The sequence below is a fragment of the Anopheles gambiae genome, chromosome 3, assembly GCF_943734735.2.
Source record: "Anopheles gambiae chromosome 3, idAnoGambNW_F1_1, whole genome shotgun sequence".
Classification (NCBI taxonomy): Eukaryota; Metazoa; Arthropoda; class Insecta; order Diptera; family Culicidae; genus Anopheles; species Anopheles gambiae.
Window position 1 is genome coordinate 91,770,964 of NC_064602.1, and position 21,052 is coordinate 91,792,015.

General features: G+C 44.2%; 1 protein-coding gene across 2 annotated transcripts in view; it reads left to right on the top strand.

Moving 5' to 3' along the window:
* Window positions 1-21,052, top strand: part of LOC1280787 (matrix metalloproteinase-2) — a 264,242-nt gene that overhangs the window by 111,570 nt on the left and 131,620 nt on the right. Inside the window, exon 2 of one of the 2 annotated variants that reach the window (XM_061653560.1) lies at window positions 18,801-19,239. The exons of the other annotated variant lie outside the window; for it this stretch is intronic. The gene's annotated coding sequence lies outside the window, so the exon portion shown is untranslated. The remainder of the gene's footprint in view (window positions 1-18,800; window positions 19,240-21,052) is intronic. 2 annotated transcript variants of the gene reach the window in all.

Genomic DNA, 21,052 nt, shown 5'->3' on the forward strand with positions numbered 1-21,052 from the left:
ATTTTGAGGGAGGAATCCCGAATGTGTATGTGTGTGTTTGTGTGTCTTATCGCGTGTATTTTGTTGCTGCTGTTGTGCTTGTTCTTCCTCTGTTGGGCTGTTGCGTTTGAAGGAAAGCGTTGAATGTAGATAAACCTTTGGTACGAAGATGGATCTGCTCGCGTGTGCCCTGCTGTTCCTGGGACAATTTATGCGTGGCGTAGTGAAGCAGCCCGAGCAGCATTTTTCTCGTGCATGATGGATGAGGGAAGCAAACAAAATGCGTAGCCCGGGAGCCTGGAAAAGGGAATTAGGTACGATTAGGACGAGCGAACGAGAATAGGGGATGGTGAAGAAGAGTGACACACATACACACACAAACAGAGCTTGCTTACCTTTGTGTGTGTGTGTTTTAGTCACCTTAGAGCGCATTCTAAGTGTGACGTGAGAAGAAGGAAAAAAGAATGCCTGGCATTGAGAATGGGGCGCCGACAAATCCATACCAAAGCTGCTGTGAAAAACGACTTCCAGCGAAAAAAAGGCGAAACGAATGAATTCATCAAAGCAATGTACCGGGGAGGGGAGGGCAGGGAAGGCATGTGGCCTAAAGGAAGGCCCAAATGTGTGGCAATATCTTCTGGAAAGTTTTGCTCCATCTCTCACGCACCCCAGACCGCACAATAACGTGTGACAAAGCTGGGCACAGGAGCATGATAATGGGACGGAGATGCAGCCGGGGGGAAATCATCCCGGATGGGAAGCTAACACCCGTTTCCGGCCAGCGCCAACGGTGATCCCGCTCCGGAAGCTAATGGTTGATGATGACGAGAATATGGAACAGAGGGTGTGTGCGTTTCGCCTCCGAGGCTGAGATTTGTGCAGCCGATTTATATCTGGCTGGGTTTGCTTATGTGCTTTTTTTTTTGTTATGCTTTCACTTCGTTGTCACTTTCTTCTCGCACTGGAAGTAGAATTAAGCTGTTCAGCTGCTTCTTCGATGAAGGTGGGGTGTTTCTTTTTTCCCCTTACTCTTCCATCCTTGAGGATGCTTTTTTTGGGAATGGGGTTTTTGAATATGCGTTACACGCGGTGCGTGTGAAGTCACGGCCGGGCAGGAGCCTCAATAAGAAGGCCTCTTAGCACAAGAGTAGAAGAAGTAAAAAAGAAACACACACACACACTACAGAAAAGAAGCATCAAGAGCAGAACAGCGAGGACATCGATACAATCACGAGCGCGTGTGCGACAACATCTCGAGCCTTTGAAAACCCCAACGCCCAACTCGTCGGGTCGGGTTGCTGCGACTACGGGTACGGGGGGAAGGAACGGTTTGCGAGAAGTTTTATTATAAGCACGTGCCAGCCGGGCTCTGATCAACCATGGCTTAGTGGAAGGCGGTCGGAAGGATGACAGAAGACGGTGTTTCGGTGTGATTACAATTAGGAATAAATTAAGAAGTAACACACCCCGGGTGGGAGCACTGTCACCCTCCAGTACAGGGAGGAAAGGAGCCACGGTTGCAATATTTATGAAAAATTGTACACAAACGCATACACACTTACTGCCGCGTTCCTCCGACAAAGTATGGACAACGGGTGGAAGTTTGTTGGATTTTGTTTTTTTTTCTTTCCTCTGTTTGTTGGCTCCATTTTCCTTGGTAAAGTAATTAACTTTACTGCCTGTTTTTGGGGTATTTTTATGACTTTGCTATCTGTTTCAATCTAGCTGCTGATGATAAATATGGCCCGCCAAAAGGACAGGGCGGTGCAAATTGGCGCCCGGTGTGTGGCTGTGGTGAGTGGTGATTTAATTTTTTTTTCTTCTGTCCCTCGCTGTTGTGCCCAATGGAAAATAATTACCCGCGTGGGGTGTACCACCGGCTGCCCAAGCGATCGTATCGGAACGTTTAATGTTAGTTTAAATTTATTATTTGTGTGACCACCAATTTACTGTTTTCCATTTCGCGTGGCAATTTTGTTTCCTCTCCGAGCGACCCTTGCGCACGCAATTGACTTTACGCAATAAAGTGCGTGCGTAAGTAACACAGTGATGATCTAAATTATGATTTTATGGTCATTATGATATGCTCGGGAAGGAAGAAAACTCGAAACACTAATGTTTATTTTTTGAAAGACATTTATTTTACTTCGTCCTGATAAATCCTGATAACTTTAGGAGAGATAACATTAGGGGCATAATTCTACGCAAATTAACAATAAGCAACTATTGTAACTTTTGCGATTGTAAATCATCAGCGGCTAAATTTCCTTACCTTAGCAATTCCAAAGCCTGCAAAGTGCAAAACGAAATATCATTAAAATAAACGCCTTTATGTCATGAAACATGAATATAATTCCGGGATTTGGAGCACGAGAAGACCTGCAGAACCTGACACAGGGGCCTCTCACAATTCTAGTCAGCTTATTTCTATGGAGTTTGCCAGTTGGCGGCTGAAATCATGTCAACGCTCCATACAAATCCACACACAAAACTAGCCTGCGATTTTCAGTTTAGATTATTTCCACCTCAAAGCTAGAATTAGGTTCGAGTACCTGCTCGAAACAAAAAATGCAAAACAAGGTGGTGTTTTCATTTATCCCAAGGTGCATTAAAGAGATCAGGTGGTGGAATCTAGAATCAAAGTGTATGCAGTCTAAGTGGTCTCATAGCATGTTTGTTATAACAAAATTTGAACGTCACTTTTTGACAGGACGGGTGAAAACTTTTGCTCAAACAGGCATTCTGGCGGCTTGACGAACACACAAAAAACTCTTGAAATCTTCATTCTGAAACAGAAGCGATAAAAATCAACCTTCTAAATTCATACACCTTGGGAAGCCCACCTGTACATTATACACACTTTGATAGCTGCTCGAAAACTGCTATACAATGCAAACAGCTGACAGGCTGAAATTTCAGCCTACGAACTTAAAACGGAAAGGGAGCCACAGCTAGACACTTTATTCTATCTAATTAGATATTGTATCAAAAATGTTTACATCAAATGATTTACGTTTTCTTTATGATCAAAAGATTTATCAATTTATCAATAAGTCAATCAAATGATAAATTGAAAGCTTAAATCAATAACGAAGAGATGACGAGAACTACATAAAGTCATCTAAAATAAGTGTTTAGAATGACCTCAAAAAGATACAGAAATAAAAGTTTGAATTCAACAAAACCCTTCCAACACATTGCAATTGAAATCTTCTATCCTTGATCATTAAATCACAATCACATCAACAATAAATCGTTCCAATCTCAAATTGAAACACTCTTCAAATGCGTCAAAAATCAAACCAAAGATGCAAAGCCATTGGGAAACAAAACGCACACAAATTGTGGTGCTGTGCGAACTTTGCTCGTTCTCCCGGCTTTTTCTTTCTTTCCATTTTTTCCTTCGGGTTAATTTAGCGATTGTTATGCAAACGAAGCGGTGCGTTGTGCGTTTTGTGTGCCGTTTAGGGGTTGGAAGTTTTTTCCTCCCACCTCCCATTCTCAAATCCTCAAATCTCATTGCTTCTCGTTTTCCGCCCCGTGCTAATCTGCGACAGAATGTGACACTCATTTCCCCACTCTCTGCTAATCGGCTCGCTCGTTTTACCTGATGGTGTCGCGATATGCCTTGCGGCGACGGCGGCAGCGGTCAGGAGCGGATTGAAGTGACACCACTGACAGAAAAGAGCCTTTTAGCGAGAGTGCGTTTGTGAGGTGAGGAGCGGAATTGGGGGGTACAGGACAACTGCGTGAAACAACGCAACCAGCTGTGCGCCCGCTTTTGTAGGCCCAAAGTTTGACACCCAACGCGGGCACACTTCCGCACACAACACTCCAAGGCAAGGATTAGGTTTATGGGGGTTTGGCAAAAATGTGCGCCACTTTGGGCGCCACGATGGATGGAGTGGGTGGCGGTGGGGTGGATGGATATTACTTCCTTCGCCCACCGCCATTCGGTCACGTTGAGTGATTAAAACATTCGGCATGGGGGAACGTCCTAAACGCTGCTCTACACACCTGAACGCGGCGCACAAAGTTTTCACGCCGGTGAAGAGCAGTTTGGAGCTTGTGTTACGACACGGTAAGTGTGTTCGGTTGCTGCTTTGCGCGCGGCATAATTTATCCCCGCTGGTGGCCTGCCCCAGAACAAACAGAGAGTTTCTGTTTGATTTGTTGAGATAAAAAGATTTAATTAAAAACTTCCGAAACGCGCATTCGCTGTACGAAAAACCGCTCGATTGAGTGCCTCGCTTACTCGTTTTGCATAAATGGTTCGCGGAAACTGTTTTGTAATATTTTTCCGCCCCACCGCCATGCTCCAAAAATTACACTCACAAATCAGAGTGGACAATAATTTACCACAGCTACCTCATCTACTCCCCGCGTGACAAACACACAGCACATTAAAGGACACGATGCAATCCTTCGGTAAATTCTCGTTAAATGCTGTACCTGTAACCGCGTCGGCTCAGGAACAAGGGGAAATGTTTTATTCTCCCCCTATCCTGTCCCCTCCCAATACCCCTTAACGATTGATAAATGTTTTTCTTCTGGTGGTTTAAACATATTTATTCCGAATGTGCAGTTTCCTGCCCGCCCGCACTCTGGTGGACGCACTGCCAATGAACCCCGTCCGCATGTTGAGGTGCGCATTTACATTGGAAACAGATAAGTGATTTCAAGCGCGGATATTTATGCGACAATATGAGAGAAATTAAAACCACTAGCCGGTGCGTGCGTATGTGCGATGTCAGACTCGCCAAAAGATCAGTGCCGGCCAGAAAAAAGAGGCGTAAAAAGGTAAACAATCAAATAAAAGAGAGCACAAAAAAACAGCAAACATATTCAAACAACAAGCAAAAGGAAATGGTAAAAAACACACACCAAATGTACAACAGTTTCCACCGATCATGCCAAAAGAGGAGGGTGCCGGGAAGGGAGAGTGTGGCTTCAAGTATGCCAAATGGAAATTGCCAGCGAAAGGAAACATATTAATTAAACGATTTACATGCTAATGAAATAAAGCGCCTGGCCTCATGTTACTGGCGCGTGGGAGCCGTTTGCGGTAAGTGACTGTGGGGACATTTTGTTTGTTTCATTTATGCATTTTTGTTTTTTGTTTTGCTGCTGCTGCGCTGCTTCCATTATGGGTTGCTCTTTATTGGTTTATTTTTATTGTAGTGTTGTTGTTGTTGTTGTTGTTGTTGGCTTTCTTTATGATCACAATCATTTGCATCTCGCACCACATTGCACAGAAACCTTACATTATAAAGGCTGGCAAATGGCGTCACTGTAATGCTTATGAATAGGTATTAACAGTACTGCTTTACTATTTTTTTACAGTCCAATTGAAACACTCTATGATGGTAGAAAAACAAAACAAAAAAGGCAATAACATATGTGAAAACAGTGCATAAACAATGATCAGATTCAATCAATTGTAATGATCAGAGTTGGGCGCTGATCGAATAAGCCTTTTGAAGAGGGCTTGTTGTATATGTAATAACTCTAAGGTAGGTTAGACTATGTATTTTGGGAATTCGACAAAAAAACGGTTGTAGAAGGAATTTCGAAGAATGTTGTGCTAAATTGTTTGTAAACTATGATTAGTTTAAGGGATGGGTGATTGGTAAATTCGTATTGGATAAAGTTCAAAAAATCCAGAGTCCTCTCCAATTCGACTCCCAGAAGTCGTCAGGAGCCGTCTGAAGTCGTCCGGAGTCATCCGGAATCGGAGTCGCAGTTTTCCAGAATTCGAATCGAAGTCATCCGGAGTCTGAGTCGGAGTGATCCGGTATCGGAGTTGAAGTTGTCCGGAGTCGGAGTCGAAGTTATCCGGAGTCGGAGTTATCCCAAGTAAAAATCAAATTCACCCGAAGTCAGGGTTGTCAAGTGTCGACTCCGGTTGATTCCGACTCCGGTCGACTCCGATTTCGTCGTACTGACTCCAAATGACGCCAACTTCGGGCAGAATTGATGGTTCACGGTTTTGAAGAATTCGGAATTGGACTCCTAATCGTCACTCCAATAACCAGACACAGACTAGATTCGTTAGAACACTCCAGAGAGCTCCACATCATTACTCCCAATTTGCCACATTACCTATTGTGAGCTTTTTTGGTCAATATGTTTAGCCTTTTTACATCCAACATTGTGCAATGTAACATTTTCTATGCTTCAATTAAGGAAAAAGTTCAACTTAAGGTCAAATTACGGTAGCTTCGTTTAAACAGTGTACCAGTGCAACCCGCGCAGCGAGGCTAACTTGTAACGCTCAATCTTTGTAACGTAATTTTGGAAAGGTTAGAGGGAACACATCCTTGTTTACCCTCGTCGAGGCATGCCGGCATTTATGACTGCAACAGTTACGGTGGCTTGAAAGCTTCTGTCCATTTTTCACCTGAGGCAGGCTGGGCGGAAACAGCGCGACGGTGGTCGATGCCCTGCCGCGGATAATGAGTATTACGATTATCCTCTCTGGTCAGTGGCACTGGCAGCAGGGCAAATAGAGCAGCGCACCCCCCCAATGGCACCCATGGGTCACGTACGAGTCAAACTCTCGCACACACACACACAACCAAAAACACACTAGCAAGGACATGAGCCGGGACGGCTATTAACGGCACGGGGACACTGGCCAGGTGCGCCCAGTGCTCTCGTTGTTGTGTGCGAGTGCGAAATCCCAGAGATTGTTATTGTTTTCATCGGATGGCTTTCATGTCATCATTATCGACAGGGGCTGGGCTAAAGAGGTGCATATGTTTTCGGTTTGCCGGAGGGGGACACGACGGGCGGACTGGCGCGGGTCGCGGCAGATGCTAATGGGATGAGAATGGAATTGATAATGATAATCAGTTGGAGTTCATAGTGTGTTGGGTGTGTGTTGGGTGCAATGTGATGGAAGAGAGCTTATCCGGCCGGCTTTTGTAACAACGAAGGTAGGATATGGAAACGCGCCATTATCACCCCGTTGATCCCGGAACACGTGCGCGTGGCGGTGTTGATTCCATGGCGGTGGGATGCATAGGAATAAAGCATCTACCAAACGATCGGGGTGGGGTGTACATGTAGGTAGCATGTACATTCCGTTTGTGGATTCGTTGTGCTGTATGATTAACATTCCCATAATCGGTTTATTACAATCCGATCAGATCTGGCGAGCTTCTGGCAGCTGGGCGGAAGTGAAAGGTGTATTTTTAAATAATAACATCTCTCTCACCCACTAGCAGCTGGATTTGGAAAAACGTTTCATCAAAGTGTAGAATGTATGTTGCCCCTTTTTTCGTTTTGCTTTTGGTAAGGGCGTTTCGGTAAACCACAACCATTTCTGGTTTGCTTTTCTGGTTTCTACTGCTGTTGGCAGAGTGTGGTCAGAGTGCGCAGAGAGAGAGAGAGAGATGGTTCTGTCATTCGGGCAGACAATTAATGGAAACATCAATCGGACAGAATTCCATGGGTCAGTAGCAGTACCGCTGCGATGCTGATAATTGGGAACGATCGGATCGCGTTCCGGGTCGGTGGCTAATGTTTGGTTTTAATTGCAAAATTATTTCTCGCATCTCGCATGGTTGGGAAGCGGTTTCACCACTTGATTGGCAATGCTTTCAAAGCTCTCCCTTTCTCCTGTTTATTTTTGATTATTTTTTATTATACACTTTACAGCTTATAGGCTGTGAAATTGTTTATTAGCATTTGTTTTACATATTTCTAACGCTTCGTAAAAAGTAATCGATCAGTATAACATACCTATATGGTTTGCGGGGAAAATCGGAAAGGAAAATAAATCCATTCCACCAAACTCCAATCCCTAGCAATACAGGGAAATGCATACCGCACACACGCACGCCCAGATCATCGGAAGAAATCAAGGAAGAAAACGCACACACGAGATATAGCAAAAATCGAACACACCATTCTGCTGCTCACACGCTGCAAATGTTTTATTCATTTCAATTCACCGCGATGAATAAATTATTGGGCAATTTGTTAAACGAAAGAGCACGAATGCCGAATTTATGAGGTTTTGAAAAACAGCAACCAACAACCACCACTTCTGTGTTGCTACTTTGCTTTCCCCGGTGGGGAAGGATAATAGAGGGAGGAAATTTGGAAAACGAGAAACGGCAACAAATAATACCTGTGTGTGTGTGTGCTTGTGTGGCACGGGGCAACAAAGCAGTAGCAAAAGCGGAAAAAAGAAAGAAAGAAAAAAACATTCGGAAAAGAAAAGTGCCTTTCCGCGCCCCGATCGATTGCCTGCTGTTCGATGACTTTTCCCAACTCTCTCGCCCCCTCCGGGAACGGTACCGCTTTGTTCGTGAGCCGAATTGTATCACTTGTTGTTGTTCTCACCTGTGTGACGGGTGGCAGCAGAAGCACTGAAACAGCGGCCGTTGCGGCCGTTCGCTCCCTGTGTGCTGCCCGAATTCATTTCAATTGTTGTGTCCCAACAACAACAAGAACAACAACAACAGCAACACAAAAAAGGAAAGGACACGAAACGTGCTTAAGGCATTGTGGGCATCCCGACGCTATCTTGATCCTCCTAACCGAACCTTCAAACGATGAGCAGGGATGGTGTACCGCTGTATCCTTGAGCTTGCTGGTCGTGCTCTTTGGAGGAACCGAACACACGATACACGATAAAAAAAGTAGAAAAAATAGGGACCAAAACGGACCAAACCCCCGATGGGAAAATGAGAGTTGAGTCTTTATCTCAACGTTGGCACACTGCGTCATGAATAAACAAAAAAGGTCTAGGACGTTTTTTTTTTGTCCCTCTCTCAGAAAGTACCAGTCCTCTACCATTGCATTGTCACGCTACCCTTACCAAAGCGTCCAAACAACGGGTAGTTTGCTTGTTAACCAGTGGTTCTTGCTGTGTTGCAAAAGCTGGCACAAGTACACACCTCGCAGCATGGGCAGGAATGTCAAACGAAGGCATTTGAAGGTGGGATCATTAGAAGCAGTTTTACTAAGAAGAAATTATAGGAAACTGCTTGTTGAATGTGTGTGTTTAAGGTACTCGTTTTGACATTAAATGGTGCTTGAAAAGAACACGATTGGTGTTTGATTAGTTTCATTTATGTTCAATATATCAAGAGAGCAAACAGAACTGTAGGTTTATTGTTTGAAGTGTCGAGGGAATTCAACGACCCAGTGTATGTGAATACTTTGTACTGTGCATTAGTAAGGCCTATACCGGAGTACTGCTCAATTGTCCGGTGTGCATCTGCAGAAGTTTGGAAAAAGATAATGGAAAGAATCCAACGCAAATTCACGCGTTTTGCGATATGGCTACTTCAGTGGAGTGACAGTAGCACTTTGTCACCATACCAATCACGGCGTTTACTGCTAGGATTAGAGACTCTTGCGGCTAGAAGAAGAAATGTGCCCAAGCTGCTGTTTACTGCTGACCTACTTTGTGGAAAGAATGACTGTCCGGAAATATTGGAACAAATTAATTTAAATGTAAACAGGCCAACCACTAGAAACCGACAATTATTAGGGACTAATTTCTGAAATACGCAGTACGGATCTAACTATTATTACTAAGGTTTGCAACTCAGAAATACATTAAATACATTAAATGTTAGTAGCACTCTCGTCTTGTAAGTCGCATCTCTTCAACTCCTGCTCCACTGTTCTACTCATCAAATCCAGTTTTGAGCATGTAATACCTCTATTTTGTCCATATTGGTACTAGGGCCTTACTTTTACAAGCAGTTTTGAAAATATACTGTTCGAATCATGGCAGGTTTTTGATCATTTGATTGTTATTTTAAAAAAAATAAGGGAAAAGATGTCTTCTATTGGGTTTGAACAGACCACTCAAGTATTCCAATGGGAAAAGAAAGATAAATATGTTCGTTAATTTAACACATTCTTATCAGATTTAAGGATTCAATAAAAGACTAACTAGAGTAAAAGGTTATATCATTTACCTTAACTTAATGTTAGTGCCTCCTAACTTTGACAACCCTGTGTACAAGCCGCGTTAGTAGCACCGGATTATTCCTGTTAAAAGCTCAACCCGCTCCAGCATCGTGCTCCTGTCTTAGTACGGGAAAAAATGAAAACCCTGCACCATTACCGGGCACCACTTCCCCCCCCCCCCCCTCACACTATGTACGAGCCAATAAATTTTCACCTAGATTGTACACTTGCTTGCGCCTTGCCCCTTCTGCGTGCTGCTACTTTAACGAGAAACGCCGTGACACAAACAACGGTGGACACATTACACCGACACCTGGTACAACAACCAGGGCCCGGGACGTTAGCGACCATCGCCGAGCGAACGCGGAGCCAAGATTGCGGGCAGGGAATGTTGGGAGGCTGCCCCAACCGGTGCTAATTAGATTTATGCGGTGCTTTTTGCATGAGTATAATTATCATGGCTGCGTTGTGGGTAAAGAGAAGCAGCTCCAATGGTAAGAGATTTTGTAGATAAAAGGTGTTTTTTTCCTGCACAGACAGATGTGCGAAGTGCACACGGAGAAGAACCTTCCCTAATAAGAAACCGTTCGTGGTGATGATCCGAATGGGGGAAGAAAGCAGACCCTCGGAATAGATGGTGTAAGATCCGATTCCGTTTCTGAGCGCGTTTTTATCGCTCCTCTCATCAGCCAGCCTTCTAGGAAGTGAGATAAATTTACTGACACGTTTTCCACGCTGCTGCTGCTGTTGCTGTACCGGCGTGTGTTTCGGTTGTAATTAGTAGCGACACAAAGCACTCACTCAGTAGAAGCTCATTTAGGATGAAGCGTCGTTTACACTGTCCGATGGAGGAGGAAGGAGGCGAAGGTTAGAATGGGGAAGGCAGTAAAAAAAAGCATCGAAATCAGCGATCGATAAATTGCAATCACAGCTCACAGAGCATCATTTAATTATAAGTTAATTGCATTGAAAAGAGCACACGTGTTCAGCTGGCTCCCCGATGGAAAAGTGCGCCTATACGCTCACACTCACACACCGCTCGACCAAACTACCTCGACAATGAACTTGCTAATTAGCGTATGTGAAGTGGTGTTCAGCTTTATCTTGAGTGCATCATCCTGTTTGGCAGTATGTTTTAAGCGGCATTTTGAAATTTGCCACTTTGTGACGTTTCACTGACCCATGACGTAGTTTTGCAAAGCCGCAGCCCGCGCTGGACTGCCCCACTGCTCGCCAGTTTAATGTGCATCAAAGTGTGCCATGCGCCATCATTAAGCACTGGGGTTTGTACTGTTGACCATCATTATCAAGCTGTTGGGTTGAATTATTGATTTAGGTGAGAGTGCACCACTACCGCGACGCGTGTATTACGCATCAAAATCGGCTTACTGATCGATACAAAACTGGCTAGGAAAAGGTATTTTCTTTTTTTTTTTGTTCCGTTGCGGTCTCACGATGGGTTTACACAATCAAAATTTAATTATGACGCCGTGACGCCAAGGGGTGGGCAGGGGACGCAATAAATATGGCGCCAGCAGAATATCGGGTCTCCATTTTGCTTCGGTGGAGAGCGCCCTTGTAACTCGTGGGCGCGTAAAATCAGGGATTCGGAAAATAATGCAATAAATATGTTAATCTCACCTGGGCCATGAATATAATTAAAATCGACAACTCGGCACCGACGCACGGTGCAGGTGCCGGTGGCGCGATGCTACCGATGGGCTGGAAAATGAGCTAAATTGGGATGAGGTCACATTAAAACACACACACAGACACACACAGAGGCACAAAGAGCGTCCCATCACGCCACCGAATCCGGACCAGCTTGGGCGTTTGTAAAACCGATTTTCCATCACATCAATCGGAAGCTGACCCCTCCGGACCGGGGGAGATGGTGAATCTTTTCCGTGTCAGTCTGCTGGGTTGGGTTGTGCTGTTAGGTTTATTCACTCTTTCTGCTTCATTTTCTGCACTGCAGCAGCGATAGCGACAGAAAGGATTACAGAGAGCACAGCGAGATTAGAGAGCACACCGGGGTTTATGGTTTAGGTCGATGAAGATTTCCCTGAAAGCGCCGGGTCGGGTCGGCCAACTGCTCGACATACCCCACAGCAAAGATCGAACTTTTGCGCTAAGAAAGGCTGCACACACAGCTTGAAGGATGAATTGGTCGGCTGCCGTGTGCTGGCGATGGTAGGTCGGTATTAGAAAATCATCACGACCGAAGGATTTGCATAATTTTCAGCTCATCCGGATGTTGGCAGTCGGGCTCGACAGTGCACGACGGCCACGGGACACTGTGCGGCATGAAAGCGCCGAGCAATGGACCGAAGCTCAGCACGATCGTGTGAAGTGTATCACTCGAATCGATTGCTAACCAAAAATGAATGTTGGTTTGGAGTGGTTTTTCAGTACGATCGATGAGCGATGCGGTGCGGGGTATGCCTAATCAAATTCTGTTTGGTGATTGGGTGATCAAACTATTTCAGCTAAATTAGTACTTCAGTAGTCAGTTGAGATTCTGTTAGCCGTTGATAGTTTTGCAACACATTATGGGGAATGGAATCGTGTTTTGATTAGTTTGCTTGGTGATGAAACGAACCGAATCGGTCAATGATGGTTGAGCTTTATTATAATTGAATTGCTACTTGTTTGGTCAACAGGGAAACAAAATTTCATTTTACTCAAAATATATGTGTTACGCAGTTTGGATTAATTAGAACTTCATGACCACTTCACTTCCACTATTCAAATAAAGTCAGAACTCGAGCTGTCTCTCCATATCGGTAGCAATAAAATGGGCAACGCATCGTTCCACGCTTTGTTTCGAATGTTGTTATTTATGTTATAATTCACAATGAACAAAAGGGGAATCAAAAACACGAGATGGTTTGTTATAAACGTTCAATTTGCAGGTTTGATTGTTGCATTTGTTCTTTGTGTATCCATTTTTTCTGACGCTTCCAATTGCTTTATTTGCCGCTTGCACAATACATTAACAAGCATTGCACATTTGCAAGTACATGTGTGAAATACATACATTTACTGGTATAAATTAACTGCTGACTTTTATTAATGGGCGCTTGGTGCAATGCCCACAGATTTGTTTGCGGTAATGGTACACGCTGACCGTATTACAGCGGATTCTGAGGCATTTAGGCACTTTTCCAAGGTATTTTGACAGTTTTCCATATATATTGGTATGAACTGTCTGGTTTAATGGCATACAAATAGTCAATAAATTGAAAGAAAAACTGTCCAAAGTACATAAGAAACCTTAGAGTAGATATAGTTTTAAGCTTACATTGTCTGTCAATCGAACTCTCTATGAAGCAACCATTACACCACGTGGCAATCCGGTTCGAAGGACCAAAAATAAAACAATCGACCGCAACCCAAATGTGCACACATCTCTTGCTCAAGATGCATCGTTTGCCGCACAGAATGGCATTAAAGATTCATTCGCTCCTCTCCCTTATGTCGGTGACATTTCTTGGCGCCACATTCGCATCGGACAGGTTTGTCAAGCAATTGAACACTTTTATTACGTTCATAGTGGATATATGGCGCATCCATTGTGGCTGGCAAAAATGGCAAAATGGCTTTGCACGGACCCCGCCCGACACACATTTTTTGGGGGGGGAGATGATTGTTTTGTTTTTGACATTTGCGCCATACTGACTGCCGCTGCACCATTGTGTGGTGGTGGTGGTGGGGCTCTGATGAGGGGAAAAATCCCGCGCCAAAAAATACGGCCACCTGACAGTTGAACTGTCACTGCCACGTTAACCCGGCAGCGGTAATTTCGAATTCTACCAAGCGGTACTGCACTGCGGATGAATGATAATTATCGGCCATTGCACATAGCAGTGTAGGGAGCCGTTCGGGTTCGGTTGAAGAGTTGAGCCAAAGTTTGGTAAAAGTTCGATTTTTGATAGCATGGCGGAGGAGGGGGGGGGGCCTTTTGACGGCAAAAGGAAACGTGAGTGCAAAATTCGGCCGGGACAAATGACATCCCTCTTAAACTGTCTACTCGGATGAAACGGTTTTGTGGCGCAATGGGATGTCACTGCTGTGTGTCTGCTTATTTGGCAATGACAACGGGCAAAAAATGAAGCGTACGTCAAAACTTCGACCAGAGGCCAATCATAATAATGGCTTCACTTTCTTTTCGCGTAACCCTTCCAAATTTTGGGCTTGCTATGTGACAAGTTTAAATTATTGAGTAGCATCGCAACTGTGCTCTAGTTTTTTTTGTAGTGTGTTTCTTCGTCTGTTGTTCCCTTTCGGTGAAATTGGGCGAACTTTCACCTAAGTTTGGCAATGTCCCATCATTCGTCTTACTTTCTTTCGGGTTTTTTTTGCGTTCTTCATCTTGTTGTTATTATTCGATAAAGTCTCTCTCTCTCTCTCTCTCCCCTACTCAACGTCAAACGCTCGCTCATCTGTCTTTGTGCAATCTCATTTTCCAATCTATTACCCCTTTTCTGTGTGAAAGTTTTTGATCGTTTGCCGAACTTTGCCTTGAGGCTTGAGCGTCTCGTCGAACTCAATTTTCTCTTTTTTTTCGCTTCAGAAATCTCACAGTTTTGTATTGTCTTTTTCATCATCTGGTTGCCTCTGGTTTGTTTTTTGTTGTCTACTGATGATACAAAACGAAAGGGAGCAACAATCCCCAAGAAGGAAATGGCCGGTGAAATTAATTAAAAAACAAGGCAGCTCATCATATTTATCCTAACCCTTTGGCTAGCCCTTGGCATCGGCCCTTGTTCGCAAAAACCCGGCCAAGATCCAGCCAGGACCCCTGTGCCCTGGTGGGCAAACAAGTGCATAAATTTTGGAGGCCCCGGTTGAGGCAGCTCCCCAAAACCCATCGCGGTGTCATTGAGGCCTGATGAGGCCCGGTGAGGTTGGTCGGTCTGGCAATTCGTGGAAATAAGGCTTTTTTTGTTTGCAGGGTGTGGTGGCGGCAAGAACTCATCCACCACAGGATTTTGCTCCTTGTGTGAACCACGGACAACGAACACGAACGCGGGGATTTCATTTCACCTAATTTGGTCCAGCACAGCTTTTGCTTCTCCTCCTTTCTGTTGTTGGTAAACTGATATCCATTTGTGTGTGTGTGTATTTTTTGGCTTTCAATTATAAATTACTTCCTGGAGAGAGCTGGAAGTGGAACTTACTGTTGAGATGAAAAAAAACTGACAAAGGATGGACTTTTTGGAGCAGATTACTGGTAATTCCCGAGAACCCGTAACCGAGTGATGTGGCAGCAAAAGGGCCAGTTGAAGTGGTTGTGTGTGTGTGTGTGTGTGTGTCATTCGAAGGGACACGGTGGGACTGGTGGGACACTGTGTGTAAACACTCGCTGGTTTTCGCGTCACGCTTAGCTTACTCTTCCAAGGAATGGTACCAGACAATGTGTTACGACGCGGCGAGAAGAAAACGGATCACTTTTTGTCGCACTTCGTGGAAAAGGTTTTGCTCATTTTTGGAGGCGAAATTCTGCCAAAAAGACTTTCCCATCTTTTGGTGAGCGAGGAATGAATGTTTTCTTTAATTGTTTGGTTAAGATTTATTCCGCAGCTAAAGCCATTTCATGTTCATAGCTGCTAAAAACCTGACATACCGTGAGCACTTTCTCGCTGTCGTTGGCACAGGAACATAAGTTAATTTTGTAAGCTTTATACAATTACTGGAAACATTTGAGTGCAACAAAAATGCTTTAATTAGTTTACATCTAAACCCTCACGAACACCATTAGCAGCTTCCCTCGGTGCGTGTCGTAATGATCGAGTCAGCAAAAGTCAGCAAACAAACCCGATCGATCGATTCATTATGCAAACGAGTGCACCTTAACGGAACGTAACTTCCACCCGTTCTCCGAGCCGCAAACGAAACTACTACTAGTTCTCGAACGCTAAGAACTATGTTTAACGTTTCCTTCGCATGTTGCGCAAAGAAGAAGCAAGAAAAAAATAAAGAAAATAATCTCGCGCGGTAAGCAAACTGCTGAACTGAAAGTTTTGGTTGCTGTTACTCCGCTCCGCAGTAGGAAAACTCCGATTGCCGCAGTATGTGTTATGCGTCAAACTTTAGAATCGTACTCTGGCAGCCGGCAGCGAATCGGATGACAGTGAGATGGGTGTCTGTGCGCGCGTGTGTGTGTGAGTTAAATTACTCGATAGTGGATTAACTTTTCCATGGAAGGAGAATTCAGCTTTGAGCCACTCGAATTCGTCGTTTTGGAGGACGACTTTAAGCGGCGGAAGAAAAATGCACCAATGGTGGAAGTTTCTCCGGATCTGTTTTGCCCATTCCTTTCGAAGCAGCAATCCATTCGGCGTGTGAAGCAATATCGGGCGATGGTCGCATTCCAGGAAGACGAACCGAGCCCGGAAAACACGGCCACATTCCGCTCCATTCCGCCGGGGCCGAGTGCCGCTAAACCAAACGAGCGCAACCGGAGTTCGATCGATCGGGGAAGAAGACCTGCTTCTTCTGCTGGTATTTTGGTTAGGTATTTCGTTCTCACACCCTTTTCCAACGGACGGAGGACGTTTCTTGAGCGAGTTTTCTTTTCGGACAGTCAAGCGTTCTGTCCGCCTCTTGGCTACGTTGCTGTGCACTTCTATTCAGGCATTTTATGTGTGTTTTTGCACGAGCTGTTTCAAGGAGTATTTGTTTCGCTCCGTGTTCCGCTTGTACACTTCTTACCCGGTGCATTATAATGTTACCTGGGTGTGCATGTGTGTCGCATTTTATGAAATGATAAGCCCAGCTGACTGTGCCTCCACCATCATCCACCACAAAGAACGTTATGTACGGTTTCCCGAGCAAGAAGAGTAATGGAATTATGTCCTGCGCTTAAAAGGAATAAATTTGTCTTTTCCCACCTCTACAAAACCCACTCCCGGACCAGTGTGCCCAGTCCAGTTGGCGGAGAGTGATTTAAAAGAAGAATGGGGGGGCAGGGGGGAACAACCACTCGGCAAAAGCTCGATGCTAAATTATGTGCACAGCAACCACCCCGGGAAGGGAAATTTATGAAAGCATGTGCGGTTTGTTTTGGTTTGGTTTGGTGTGCTTCTTTTGTCGCCATCGCCAGGCCATCTCTCGCAGGTGTGCTCCGTGTGTTTGCTCTTCTGATTGTGTTTGCCTGTGTGCTTTGCATTTCTCGGACAGTGCGATTTGAAGAGCCCGGTGGCTAAGGTGCGGCTAGAAACACTTGTCAATGAGTGAGGGCCAGTATGAAAGGGGTACCACTGTACGGAGGGGCACCAAACATCTCCAAGGTTTGATTTCGCACCACCCGTTTAGCCGGTGACGTTTCATTTTTCACTGTGAGTTTGGTACTGAGAGGAAAACAAATTATTTGCAAACCAATTCGAGTCTAGATAAGACTACTTGGTTCACGTTTGCCTGAACCAAACAATGCTCAATTCTGTTTACTACTTCAATGGTTTTATTGGATTTTTCTTCTACTTTTAATTCTAATTTTTTAGTTGTTTACTGATCTTATTTTGCTCCTACGTGACGTGTTTTGTTTGACATGTGTTGTCTTGTTTTGAAAATGAGTTTGGACACTGTTTTCTTGGATTGTTTTGGTTAGATTTTGCATATATATTGTTCTGTTGATAGATTTAACGTGTTTTAGTATGCCATTTTATACGTTCAAACTCTTTCAACTTTGATTATCGTAATATGCATTGACGGACCAATCATTATGGACGAATTTTTGGCTAAATTCCCATCACAACAATATCACTAATCGTATTGCTTGATATCATTAACCAATTATTTAATTTATAAAACCTTATCATGTAGTAATTAGGGTCCAAGAAATAAAATTACCCTCTACATCCTGGCCCGCTGCTCTCGATATTCTATTAAAGTTGTCCCTTAACCCCAAAAGTTTGCCGACCGCTGCTTTGAAATGATTTTTAATTATATTTTAATTATTAATTACAACTAATCCTCCTTTTTTCATTTCAACATGTATATTCTTCTCAATTCTAACATATTTTTCTTTCGTACGACTTTTATTTCTAAAAGTAAGCAACCTATTATTGCCGAGCATCTAATTTCGTTTGCTTTACATCTTGCCTTGCATTGAATTTGATTCGCTTTTTCTTTTTCAATCATCTTCATCATCATTTCTCGGATTATTTATTGCACATTAATTGAACATTTTATTCGGAGAAAACCGTCCAAACACGCAAAATTCATTTGCAAAACTTACCAAGTGGACATTACAAAATTATCCTATCCAGTTTGTCAATCTCCGCGTTCACGTGAACCTCGCCTCATGAGCAATAAACAAAGTTTTCTCTCCTGGCCTTTTAAGCACCAGAAACGTGATCTCAATTTCACCATGAAAAAAAAAACAGTATAAATTTACCCTGTACCACTTCAACCTCCCCCCCCCCCCCAACCGTAATTGTACGGAGGAGGGAGGAGGGTTGATATTTTACCTCCCCCCCTGTGTCCCCCGGAACCGCAATCAAAACATCGCGAAAACAACGTTTCCTAATCTTGCCATAATTTTAATGTAACTCAATTTGTTTATCAACTCCCAACCGTGAACCGGAAATCACCGATACGGTACGGGAAAAGCAAGAGACGCACGCAAGTGAAGAAACTGCAGCGGATGATCGGCTCATCGCCTCAAAGTTCCCTTTTCCGCCTACCCAAATCGCCCAGGTTTCGGTTTCCGTTCGTTAGCGTTATAGCCGGTTTGATAATTTTCCATCGCTCCATTCCATTCCCTCTCTCTTTGCAATCTATCTCGCTCTTTCCACCGCTGTGTATGGCTGCTTATGGTTTTTCCCTCATTGCCGCATTACTGAACGTTGTGTTTTTCTTGTTTCGATTTCTCGTTGCAGGTAAGAGTTGCTGATCTTTTAATTTCCATCATAAAGCAAACAAGTCACGTCGCAGCAAGCGAGACAAGCCAAGCGGAGACCAATCGATGGGTCTGTGTCGGTGTGTGCGGGTTGTGTGCTTGTGTGATTTGTAACGGCGAGTGCGGAAGGAATTATAACCGCACGCAAAAATGGAAACATCCTTTGGACTGGTGGCTGTGCGGATGCTGTGGGATGAACGATAGTGGGGAAGAAATTTATTTGCTTCCGCTTTCCGGCAACGGCGTATGGAGCGGGATACTCAGTACCATTCCCAACAACACTGGAAAGACAATTCTTGCCCCTCCCCTGAGTGCTAACGACAATGTTTCGCATCTTGTGACCGTAATGGGGTTAGAAACCGTTTAGGAGATTTGTAGTCACTGCGCCACAGCACGTCGCAGCAGCAAATTTGAAATAGGTGAGTTTTGTATGATTTGTTCACACCTCCAATTATCTTACAGAGGAAGATTTAAAAACACACAACAACGTAGAAGCAAGTTGTCTGCAAAACACGTTTCCTCCCCAAGTACTACGAGTGGTCGGTGTGATAAATCTTGTGCGGACGGAATGGATGGAAAAACATTACGATAACGCTCCTTTCGGTATTCTCGATAATAATCAGTAGGTCACGCCATCATTTTCTTCCCGATCTTAACACGCACAACGGAAAAAGAGAGAAGGATAGATTTACACGGGACAATTTTAAAAGAAATATCGCTCCAAAAAATACCGGATAAGGTCAAAGAAAAACGTGGAATGAGATGAAATTTATGAAACCCATTTCTCGTCATATCTGCGGCAGGTTGTTACACTGTTGCCCGGTAGCAACCATTCACCCTCCCTCCCATCCACCAGGATCCATCGCGGAAAGGCAGATAAAAACGTTAATTAATCTTCCCTTTCCGAACACGACACATCTCCCGCAAAGGGTGGTGAGAAGCGGAACCTTCGCACGCCTCCTAGCGCGCGGGCGCGCTCTCCTAATAGGTTTCGCGAAAGCACATTTAGATTTTTATGCTAAAAAGGGCGTGTTGTGTGTGTGTGTGTGTTTCGCTTTCGCTGCTACACCTGCTGGGTGTTGGAAAATTTAGTGCGAATTAGATTACCGACATTGGGCGGGTGTGTGTGTGTGGGCTTAATTGGAAGCGGCAAAGATGCGTGTCTATACAGCCGCACACCATCCTTCATGGCTCGTTCGCAGCAACCTGGCTGTTTGATAAGTTAAAGCAGATTATGTACTTTCCTGGAATATCCGCATTTGCTACAAAAAGCAAAACAAAAAAGCGGAAGCAAAAATGGAGCCTCATTTCCGCCGCAAACATCAAAAGCGCGCCTTTAATGGTGGGTAAAACATGGCTCTGAGACTCAGCTGAAAGCCCTATTTTCGTTCGTATGTGTGTGTGTATGTGTTTGTTTCATTCATCTAATCCAAAGCGCTTTAGCGAATACTTTTCATTTAATATGATTTGAAAAGAATTTTCACCCAGCGCGCGCTGCTTATCCTTGGGATCTGGGACGGATTTCGATCCATCCACTTCGTCTGCAGCTGTGTGGGTGTGTGTGTTTGCTTGGCTTTTCTTGTGTCATTAAAACGAAATTTTACTTCCACCCGTCAAACCCAGCCAGCAGTTTAGGGAAGAAATGTAATTATAAAAAAAATATATATTTATTTCAAAATAATGCTGAGAGGACGATTTTTTGAAATCAATCTTCCATCTAGCTGATTGTGAGTGTGTCCGTCCCCCCTTTACTGAAGGAAAGATGGAACGGGAGGAAACGAATTAGACATAATTGGAAAATAATGAATGAAAAATGAAACCATCTTTCAAAACCCTCCGGCGAAGAACAGGCTTGGCTTGGTATCGTTTCCCGTGATCCCCCCCGGACTTGTTCCGGTACTTGCCGAAATGCTTGCGGTGTTTGCAAATTTTTCACCTCCGTTTTCTAATTTATCGCACACCATCGCACAACAAAAATGTTACACCCCGTCATCATGCCTTCCGTCGCACCGTTGAAGTGTGCTGGTTTTGGTCCTTCGAGCCGGATTTATGCATTTACATCACACATTCTTGCCGGTGTGGTGCTGGTGTGCTGTGTTGTGATATCCACGCTGCCTTGTCACACCTTTTTGTGCGTGTTGGTCCATTCGCCAAATGTCCCTGAAGGATTTAGCCTCCCAAAAACGGTACACAAAATTGGAAATAGTTTCCACTAGGCGGCTTCGTTTGTTG